Source organism: Onychomys torridus, chromosome 9 (genome assembly GCF_903995425.1).
Source record: "Onychomys torridus chromosome 9, mOncTor1.1, whole genome shotgun sequence".
Classification (NCBI taxonomy): Eukaryota; Metazoa; Chordata; class Mammalia; order Rodentia; family Cricetidae; genus Onychomys; species Onychomys torridus.
Genome location: NC_050451.1, coordinates 13,571,638 through 13,582,688, shown reverse-complemented (window position 1 = coordinate 13,582,688; position 11,051 = coordinate 13,571,638).

Below are 11,051 nucleotides of genomic sequence, written 5' to 3'. Positions count from 1 at the left end.
CATGTGGACTCTGGTGTAGATTAACATCATACACTACAAAATGGGTTTTCTTTAAAAAAAAAAAAATTAGGTTCAGGCTGACTACAAAGTTGTAATCCTTTCTCAGCCTCTGGCCTGCTGGTATTATAGACATGGACTAACATGCCCAATTAACATTGAAATGTATTGTTCATGCATGTGTATTCAGGTGTTCTTTCATGTATGTGGAGGCCAGAGGTCAGTCCCTGGTGTTGTTTCCCAGGAGCAATAATGGATAAGTAGCCTGAACTGGCCATCTCCTGTGACCAGATTGGTACCTAGCCCAATTGCCATCAGAAGCATCATCCCGAAACTAATAGAAATAGATGCAGACCCACAGCCAAAGTTTAGGCAGAGTTTGGAGAATCCTGCAGAAGAAGGGGAGAAAAGTTGTAGGAGCCGGAGGGGTCAAGGACACCACAAGAAAATGCACATCTACTAACCTGGGCTCATAGGGGCACACAGAGACTGAACTGACAACCAGGAAACCTGCATGGGGTCAACCTAATCACTCGACACATATGTTACAGTGATGTAGCTTGGTCCTCTTTTGGGACTTCTAACGGTAGGAACAGAGGCTGTTTCTGACTCTTTTACTACCTTTTGGGGCTCTACTCCTCATATTGGGTCCCTTGCTCAGTCTTAGTACATGGGGAGGTGCTTAACCTTACTGCAACTTGATGTGCCATGCTTTGTTGAAACTCATGGAAGACCTGCCCTTTCGTAAACAGAACAGGAGGAGGAGTTGGTTGGGAATTGGGAGCAGAGGGGTGGGGTGAGGGGAGAGACTGGCAGGAGAGGTATGGCAGAAATGAAAAATGAAATAATCAATACATTTAGTTTTAAAATAATCAAACTCAGAGCTGAAAGCAATAAAATAGGGGAAAAACTATACAAAGAATCAATGAAACAAAGAATCGATTCTTTAAGAAAGTAAGATTGACTAACTTTTATCCAAATTAACTAAAAGGAGGAAAGAATATGCAAATTAACAAAGTTAGAAATGAAATGGGAGACATAACAGACACAGGAAATCCAGCGAATCATAACACATACTTTACAAACCTGTACTCCATAAAATTCAAAAATCTAAAAGAAATGTATGTTTTTCTTGACACATATCACTTACTAGAGTTAAATCAAGGTCAAACAAGCAATTTACACAGACTAATAACCCCTAGTGACATAGAAGCAGTCCCAACCAAAAGAAGTCCAGGGACAGATGATTTTAACACAGAATTCCGTCAGCCTTTCAAAAAAGAATGAAGGCAAATTCTCCTCATATTATTCCACAAAACAGAAACAGAAGGGATGTTTTCCAATTCATTCTATGAGGCCACACTTACCCTGATACCCAAACTCCACAAAGAAAGAATTACAGAGCAACTTCCTGTATGAACATAGATACAAAAATGCTCAATAAAATTCTTGCAAACTGAATCCAAGTACACATTAAAAAGATTATCCAACATGAAAAAGTAGGCTTCATCTCAGAGATATAGGATAGTTCAACATAAGTAAATCAATAAACATAATCCATCATATAAACAAACTAAAAGACCAAAACAACCACATGATTATCTCATTAGATTCAGAAAAGGTCTGTGATAAAATCCTGGAGAAATTAGAAATACAAGGGACATGCCTCAACATAATAAAAGCAGTTTACAACAAGCTATAGCCAACATCAATTAAGTGGAGAGAAAAATCAAAGCAATTCCAATAAAATCAGAAAAAGACAAGACTGTCCACTATCTCCATACCTATTCAATATAATACCTGAAGTCTTAGCTAGAAATAAGGCAACTGAAGGAGATCAAGAGGATACAACTTGGAAAGGAAGAAGTCAAATTATCTTTATTTGCAGATGATATGATAGTATACATGAATAACCCTAAAAATTCCACCAGTGAAATCTAACAGCTGATAAACACTCTCAGGAAATTAAGTGAGTACAAAATTAACTCATAAAAATCAGTAGCCATCCTATATACACATGACAAAGAAACTGAGAAAGAAATCATGGAGACAACACCTTTCACAATAGCCTCAAATAATATAAAATATCTTGTGGGAACTCTAGTGAATCAAGTAAAAGACTTGTATTGTAAAAACTTCAAACCACTGAAGAAAGAAAACAAAGGAGATATCAGAAAATGTAAAGATCTCCCATGCTCATGAATCGGTAGAATTAACATGGTAAAAATTGCCATCCTACTAAAAGCAATCTTGAGATTCAGTGCAATCCCCATCAAAATTCTATTCAAAGATCTTGAAAAGACAATTTTTAGCTTCATATGGAAACACACATCAATAAGTAAATAAATGCCATGAAACAAAACAAACAAACAAACAAAAACTAGATAGCTAAAACAATCCTTAATAATAAAAGAACTATGGAGGTATCACTGTACCCAATTTCCAGTTGTATTACAGGACTATAGTAATAAAACTAGCATGGTGTATATACAAAAACAGATATGTTGATCAATGGAATTGCATTGACTACTCAGACATAAATCCATACACCTTTGGACAAAGGTAATTTTGGTAAAGTAGTCATAGACAAACACTGGGAAAAACAACAATATATTCAACAAATAATACTGATCAAACTAAATGGTTGTGTGTAAAATAATCCAAATAGATCTATACTTAGCATCCTGCAAAAAACTTAACTCCAAATGGATCAAAGACTTCGATACAAAACCAGATAGAAGAACCTGATAGAAGAGAGGGTAGGGAATAACCTTGAACCCAGTGGCACAGAAAATAAAACTTTCAGAATGGAGCACCTTTGGTCCAGGCACTAAGATAAAAAATTAATAAATGGGAACTCATGAAACTGAAAAGCTTCTACAAGGCAAAGGGCACCATCATTTTGGGCTAAGTGGCAGCCTACAGAATGGGAAAACATTTTTACCAATGGCACATCTGATAGAGGGCTAATATCCAAAATATATAAAGTACTCAGAAAATAGTTACTAAGAAAACAAATAATCCAATTTAGAAATGGTGTATAGTTCTAAACAGACAATTTGCAATCAAGGAAACTTAAATGGCTGATAAACACTTAAAGAAATGTTCAACATCTTCAGTCATCAGAGAAATATAATCAAAATTACTTTGAGATTTCATCTTACACCTGTCATAATGGCTAAGATAAAAAACACAAGTGACAGCCCATTCTGGCAAGGATGTGGAGCAAGGGGAACATTCCTCCATTGCTGGTGGGAGTGCACACTTTTACAGCCATTTTGGAAGTCAGTGTGGTGGTTTCTCAGAAAACTGGTAATCAACGTACCACAAGACCCAGCTATAACACTCTTGGGCATATACTGAAAGGATGCTCAATCATTCCACAAGGACACTTGCTCAACTATGTTTATAACAGCATTATTCATAATAGCCAGAACCTGGAAACAACCTAGATGTCCCTCAACTGAGGATGGATAAAGAAAATGTACATTTACACAGTGAAGTATTACTTGCTGTTAAAAACAAGGACAGCAGGAAATTTGAAGATAAATGGATAGAACCAGAAAAAAATTATCCCAAGTGAGGTAATCCAGACTGAGAAAGACAAACATGGTATGTACTCACCCATAAGTGTCAATTGTCAATTAGCTGTAAAATAGTTTGATTATTTCTTGTTACCTTCTCCTTTTGGAATGATTTCTTCTTTATATTCTAGACCTTTCACGTGTGATTCTAAGTTGCTAGTTTGAAATCTCTCCAATTTTTTTTTTTAAACATAGGCACTTAGTGCACTTACTGTGCTCTGTAAGATTGGGTATGTTGTGTATTCATTTTCATTCAGTTCTAGAAAGTTATTTCTTTCTTAATTTCTATCATGACCCATTTTTAACTTAATAGTGAGTTGTTCAGTTTCCATAAATTTGTAAGCTTTCTGTTGTTTCTGTTGTTGTTGATAACAACTTTAATCTGTAGTTGTCAAGTAGGATGCAGGGTGTTATTTCAATTTTCCTTCATATGTTGAGACTTGCTTTGTGTTCAAGTATGTGATCAATATTGGAGAAAGTTCTGTGAGGTACTGAGAAAGTAGTATATTCTCTTGTGTTTGGGTAAATGTTCTGTAAATATCTGTTAGGTTCTTTTGATTTATGATGTCATTTAATGCCAAGCATTTCTGTCTTTAGCTTTTGTCTGGATGACCTGTATATTGACAAGAATGGGGTATTAAATTCACTGCTGTCATTATATGAGGGTCAATATGTGATTTTAACTGTATTAGTGGTTTTTTTTTTTTTAATGTTTGGGTGCCCTTGTGTTTGGTGTATAGATGTTAAGAACTGTAATGTCCTCTTAGCAAATATTTCCTTTGATGAGTATGTAGTGTCCTTTCCTATCCAGATTTGTTTTGGATTGAAATTTAATTTGTTGGATATTAAGATAGCTATAACATCTTGCTTCTTAGGTCCATTTGCTTGGAATATATTTTTCCATCCTTTGACTCTGAGATGATATCTATCCTTGATTTTAAGGTATGTTTCCTAGATGCAGTAGAAAGAAGGGAACTGCTTTTGCATCCCTTTGGTTGGTATGTATCTATTTATTGGGAAATTGAGACCATTGATGTTGAGTATCAGTGAGCAGTGCTTGTTGATTGTTGCTATTTTGTTGTGGTTGTGTGGTTTTTTTTCCTCCATCCCATTTTGATTTGCTGCTCTGGGATGACTTACTCCTATGTTTTCTTGGGTTTGATTGACCTCTTTAGGTAGCAGTTTTCTTTCTAGCACCTTCTGTAGGGCTGGATCTGTAGATATTGCTTAAATTTGGTTTTATCTTGAGATGTTTTATTTTCTTAATCTATGATGATTAAATTTTTTGATGGGTATAGTAGTCTGGGCTGGCATCTGTGGTCTCTTAGAGTCTGTAGCACATCTGTTCAGAGTCTCCAATGAGAAGTCAGGTGTAATTCTAACAGATCTGCCTTTATATATTACTTGGTCTTTTTTCCTTGCAGCTTTTAACAATCCTTTTTTTTTTGTTGTTCTGTACATTTAGTGTTTTGATTATTATATATGGAGGAGAATTTCTTTTCTGGTCCAGTCTATTATGTTCTGTTTTCTTCTTTTGTCTTGATACGCATCTCCTTTAAGTTAGGGAAATCTTAATTTATGATTTTGTTGAAAATATTATCTGTGCCTTGACTTGGTTTCTTCTCCTTCCTCTATTCTATCATTCTTAGATTTGGTCTTTTTATTGTGTTCCAGATTTCCTGGATGTTTGGTGCCTGGAGTTTTTTTGGATTTAACATTTTCTTTGGTTGATATACTCATTTATTCTATCTTTTTTTCAGTGCTTGAGATTCTGTCTTGCATCTCTTATAATTGGTTGATGAAGCTAACCTCTGTTGTTCCTGTTAAAGACCTAAAATTTTCATTTCCAGATTTCCCTCACTTTTGATTTTCTTTATTGATTCTGTTTCTACTTTCAGGTATTGAAGTTTTATTCATTTCTTTCAACTGTTTGCTTATGTTTTCATAAATTTATTTAAGGAACTATTTATTATTATTTTCTTCTTGAAGGGCCTCTATCACATTCATAAAGGCTATTTTAAAGTCCTTTTCTTGTGGTTCAGTTATGTTGGGATATTTAGGGCCTGATGTGGTAGGGTTGCTAGGCTCTAGGGAAGACATATTGTCCTGGCTGTTATTGATTGTGTTTTCACACTAGTGTCTAGGTGTCTGGGATTGAGAAGATAATTCTAGGTTCTGATATCTGGTCTTGTCTTTGTTGGGTGGGTGTTTTGTTCTGTTGTTTCTGTTTTCTGTTTCTTAGGAGAGTGTGGTCACTGTGTGCCCAGAAAGAAATTCTTCTGAAGTCCTGATAGGTGTGGCCACTAGTGATTTTAGGTAAAATATGTTTCTGAGTATTGGGGGTTGACACTTAGGAGTGGAGATGTGCTGGGGAGGGGTCCATAGGAGGGAGGAAACAAGGGTGTTCCACAAAGGTGTACTTAGTCCCCTAGGAATGGGAGTAGAGGATGGGGAAAGGCCACAGCAGGTCTGCTGCTGAGTTGTGGATGAGACCAGGGGATTGGACTTAGAGGAGTGGAGGGAAAGGTGAATATCTGTAATGCCTACTTGCTTCCCTGGTCTGAGTGTCCTGTGGGTTCCTACAGAGTCCAGGGAGTGCCTGCTGGAGGTGGGGGCTGGTACAAAACAATTGATGGGAGGAAGGAAGCTTAGAGAGGAAGAAGACCTGTGTGATCTGCTAGAGGGGAGTTCAGGGGGAGCGGAGACCGCAAGAGGCATCTGGCTGCATAGCTAGACATAAGCCTGGGGAATTGGATCTGGAGGAGCAGAGGGAGAAGTGGAGAGCTGCAGTTAGCCTGCCTACTTCCCCTTTTATTAAAAAACGTTTTTTTCTCACAAAATATATCCTGAATATGATTTTCCTGCATTCTACTCTTGCTAGTTCTTTCCCACCAGATCCATTTTCTGTCTTTTATTAGAAAAAGAACCTGGCACCTAAGGAAATTATAATAAGATAAAATAAAATATAATAAGATAAACAAAAACAAATTGGAACAGGACAAAACAAACAGAAGAAAAAGAGTCCAAGAAGAGGCTCAAGATGCTGATATAAATTCAGAAACACACTTGTTTGCATACTCAGGAATCCCATAAAAACAAAACCAGAAGCTGTAATATATATGCAAAACATTCTTTCTGCCTCAACTTCCACAGGGTTTGCTAAGCCTTAAGGGAAAGGATTTGATGGAGACATTTAGGCCTGAGTGTTCCAAAATCTCTCCATCTCTGTATATTGACTCACTGTGGCTCTCTGTATTTGTTCCTATCTTCTACAGGAAGATGCTTCTCTGATGATCGCTGAGCAAGGTACTTATGATATATGTGTATAACAGAATATCATTAAGAGTCATTTTATTGCTGCATTACTTTTGTAGAACAGTAGTCTTTGTTTTTTCACTAGTTCCCTGGGATATCTAGTCTCAGGTTTTTGGTCACTCAAGCAGTATCAGATATGGGTTCCATTTAGTAGATAGGCCTTATCAGATTTTGGTTGGTTACTCCCATAAGTTTTTTGCCACTATTACACTACTATGTCTTGCAGGCAGGTACCATTGAAGATTGAAGTACTTGTAGCTGGGTTGATGTTCATTTTTCTCCTTTGGTATCACACAGAGAACTTTTCAGAACCTAGAATACTATCCAGTAGGGATAAAGAATCTAGGTAGTCATCAGCTTGACTTCTTCATGTTCAAGGAGTTGTAAAGGTGTTAATTTGAGGATCAGTTTGTGGACAGTAACCTATAGCCTTTGCAATAGCCAAACATCTTTGGAATCCAGGCTAATTCACTAGTTTCATTGAACTCTGCCCAATTTGGAGTTTGGTGAACCTGTCTCAATCTATTAAAATATATCAATGACCCTGTACTTATTTTTCAGAAATTTGATATTCAAAATTTGAAATAGATTTTAACAGTTTCATTTTGTCTGTCTCCTTTTTACATGCAAAGTATCTACTCTTTAATTGGGTTATAAACTGCCTCAAATGATAATATCATCTTCATCCCTGTTCCCTTATCTTCTTAAGTGTCTGATATGAGAACTTTCACCCAAATCTCTGTCCTTCTGCCTGCCACAAGAAGATAGGGGTGTAGAAAAAGAAGTTATATTAGACATGCTAATACTCTGGAGTTGTAGGTGGTCACCAAGGCAACAGAAGTATTTTCATAACAATTATTTTGTTTTCAGGAAGTGTGTTTTGATTACCCTGGTTGATTCAGTAAAAGCATCCACACATAAACTCATTGATGTAAATTATTAAGTCTGAGACTTCTTTGCAACTTTCTCTATGAGCATCAATGGTACTACATTATTGTTTTTTAAATCCTTGGTTCATTTACCACTTACTTGGACCTTCTTTAATAATTTACTAAGAGAAAGAGGCACATGTGCTGAAGTTGTTCTGTCAGACCTTCCAATTATAAGAAGAGTGCTGTACGTCCTTCTACAAAGTTAATACAGAATATACATCTTTATGACATTTAGAATTGCCAATAACTTTTGAAATGAATGTTTCATATTTTCAAATACTTCATAAGTGAGTAATATGACTTGTGGGGGTTACTTTTTTGGTGAAAATTTGAAGCAAGTTTAAGTTCTGAGGCTCACCTAGATCTGGGAAATTTATTGCCACCTGCCAAGGCTCATTTATACTCAGGCCTTTTGGCATGGTCTTTACATGTTGTATTTGTGAATGAGATAGATAGATTCTGAATGATATTTTCCTTCTGTTTCTTGCCCCCCACCTTCTGGAACCTTATTATCATTTATCACAAACTTTCTTTTTTTAATTAAGAAAATTGTTTCATTCATTTTACACACTAATCAAAGATCCTCCTCTTCCTTCCTCCCATCCCCCAGCCTCCCCTTTCCAACCCATACCCATTCCTACCCACAAGAAGGCAAGGCATCCCACAGGGAGACAAATCCAGTAGAGGCAAGTCCAAGCCTTTCCCCCTGCCTCAAGGCTGGATGAGATGTCCCATCTTAGGTAGTAGGCTCCAAAAAGCCCCCACATGCACCAGGGATGAATTCTGATACTACCTCCAGAGGGCCCCCCAAGCAGATCAAACTACACAATTGTCTTGCTATGCAGAGGGCCTAGTCGAGTCCTATGCAGGCTTCACAGCCATTGATCTGACTTTCATGAGTTCCCACTAGTTTGGTTTGGTCATCTCTGCAGGTTTCCCTACCATGATCCTGATACACTTGCTCATAGAATCCCTCTTCTCTCTCTTTGACTGGACTCCTGGAGCTCTCCCTGGTGTTTGGCTATGGATATCTGCATCTGCTTCCATCAGTCATTGGAGAAAAGCTCTGTGATGACATTTAGGGTATTCACTGGTTTGCTATTTGGAACAAGCCAATTCAGTTCAAGCACCCTCTGCACTATTGCTAGTTGTCCAAGCCGGGGTCATCCTTGGGAATTCCTGGCAACTTCCCTAGCACTGGGTTTCTCCCTATCCTCATGATGTCTCCCTCTATCATGGTGTCTCTCTCATTGCTTTTCCACTCCATTCCTGTTCCAGCTTGACCATCCTGTTCCATTATGTTCTCATTCCATATCCCCTACCCTCCATTGCCCACTCCTCATCCCCAGTTTACTCATGGAGATCGCATATATTTCCCATTCCCAAGGTGATCTATTCATCCCTCTTTGGGTCTTCATTGTTAGCTAGCTTCTCTGGAGTTGTACCACAAATTTTCTTAGCTATTGACAGCAATATTAAATATGGCAGGTGACAGCTGAGTGCTTATGTCTCTTGAGATGACTACCTTTTCTGTGATTCTGTCCCTGGGCTCCTGGGTGTTTTTTGTTCCAATGTGGCTTTTTATATTTTTTATGTCCTGCCTCTAGGCAATGGTGGCTGCCTTCCTTTAGGCATACAGAGTAAAAAAATATCTGAAATTGATGCTAATATATGCCTGGAGCATGACTACACAGCTCCCTTGCCTTGAGGAAGGAAGGTCTCTGAGGTACAGTTTCTATGGAATCATGGTGAGGCACAGACTGCCTGACATTACCTTTCAGATAAACTCAGCAGTGCTAGTCAATTTCCATTGCTAGAGCACAATACCTGAGATACTCAGGTTAATAAGTATCTTTTAGCTCATAGTTTCCAAAGTTTTATCCATGGTTGATGGATCCTATTGCTTTATGACCTGTGATGTGGTAGGACATCATGGCAAGAGCCGATATAAGAGGGCATTTCTTACATCATGGCAGCCTGGAGGCAAAGAAGGAGGAAGAATAGGACCTGATGTTGATATTTCCAGGATGTACCATCAATGATATAATGTCCTCCACTATGCCCATCTCCTAAAGATTTAGTACCTCCTAATAATCCCCAAGCTGAGGCATGGACCTCTGAGGGACATTAGATACAAGCTGTAACTTACCTCAGTATGTAGTTTATTATTTTCTACCTTGCTCTACAACTCCTTATTGACTCACCTAGGTTATACCCCCCAGCATATCACCTACCTATGATCACAATGTCAAGATTGGCTTTAGGAGACTCAAGCTTGTCATGTCAAACATCCTGAGCACAGGTCAAATCATGCTCATTTTGTAATGTCTCAAAAAAAAGAAAAAACAACAACTCAGTTTTATGCTAAACATCCATCTTGGGACTCACTAGCCATTTATCTCTGACTACATACCCTGTAAGATAAGTTACCAGTAATTTTGACTCAGTGATTTCCCCTCATCCAGAAATACACAGCTGTGACAATCTACTTGTTATGTTATGACTAAGTGCTTTGGCTTCTGTAACATGCATATACAGACATTCAGGTCACCTTGACTACTACCTAATCTCAGCAGAGCAAAATAGCTCTTGGTTTTCTTGTGATTTTTGCCTTTAAAAAACCCTTCCCTTTTTTCCTTTCTCATGGAAATTCAATGTTTGGCTCAGAGACTGTTGTCCTTCTAGCAGTAATCAACAAATCTTTTTAATTATAGTTGGATGGAATCTCTGGTCTTTTCCCAGGGGTCAGGAACTCCTTAACAATTTCTGTTCCTATTTGGAACATCTGTGTTATAGAGAGAAGGGTGAGGATTTCCAAGTTTCAATGCCTATGAGAAAAGCAGAAAGAACTTCACTGGTATTTTGGAAGGACATACATTGATTGATTCAGAGCTGTTCTTCATAAGGCTGAGCAACACAAGGGCACATGTTGGGAAACCTAGTATTTGCAGGAGTCGGTTCCATTACACTATGGACTGTGGAGACACAAATTTCTGCCTATGCTTCAAGCCAAGAATAGATTGTCCTTTGCATGGGCTCTGTTGCTGGTTGTTTGTCTTTGTTAACAGTTCCACGTTGTTTCATGATCTTACTGTACTTTGAAAAATGGATTCCCTTGTTATATTAACTCTTTTGCTGTTACAAAATTTGTATTGTTGATTTAAAATGCTTTGTTAGCATATATTAATTATAAACAATAATGAATTTTATTATGGCATTTTGT